This window comes from Chaetura pelagica, unplaced genomic scaffold (genome assembly GCF_000747805.2).
Source record: "Chaetura pelagica isolate M959 unplaced genomic scaffold, ChaPel_1.0 scaffold1450, whole genome shotgun sequence".
NCBI lineage: Eukaryota > Metazoa > Chordata > Aves > Apodiformes > Apodidae > Chaetura > Chaetura pelagica.
In genome coordinates, this window is record NW_009951878.1 from 11,458 (window position 1) to 11,866 (window position 409).

A 409-nucleotide genomic window follows, 5' to 3' on the forward strand; every position below is an offset into this window, starting at 1 on the left:
CACCTCCCCCCCACCCCGGCACAGCTTGCCCCGGGGCAGCAGGAGGAGGAGGAGGAGCCTTCCTCCTCCCCAACCCCAAACCCAGGGACCACCCCAGGGGTTGCTGGTGGGACCAGGGCAAACTGCAGAGCAAGGATCAGGATCCTGGGAATTGGAGAGAGGGGTCTCCTCAGGGTCTGCTGTGAGGAGGGGGCAGCTCTGGGGCCACTCGAGGTGACCCAGCAGCTCCTGGGGCACCCATGGAGCCTCCTGCCCACAGAGCCTTGAGCAATAAACGGGACCATAGGGCTGAGGCAGCTGGGGTGAGAGTCCCTGTTGTCCCACCTGCAGGGAGAGGTTGGGTCACCTGCTTCTTGGGGACCAGCACAAGATGGGGGGGGTGGGGTTTGGGTGCTGCTCTTTTTGCCCC

General features: G+C 65.0%; 1 protein-coding gene across 1 annotated transcript in view; it reads left to right on the forward strand.

Moving 5' to 3' along the window:
* The window catches only part of LOC104385460 (isocitrate dehydrogenase [NAD] subunit beta, mitochondrial-like), a gene marked incomplete at its 5' end in the record, with an annotated part of 11,761 nt that overhangs the window by 10,350 nt on the left and 1,002 nt on the right, over positions 1-409 (forward strand). The window lies entirely within an intron of this gene.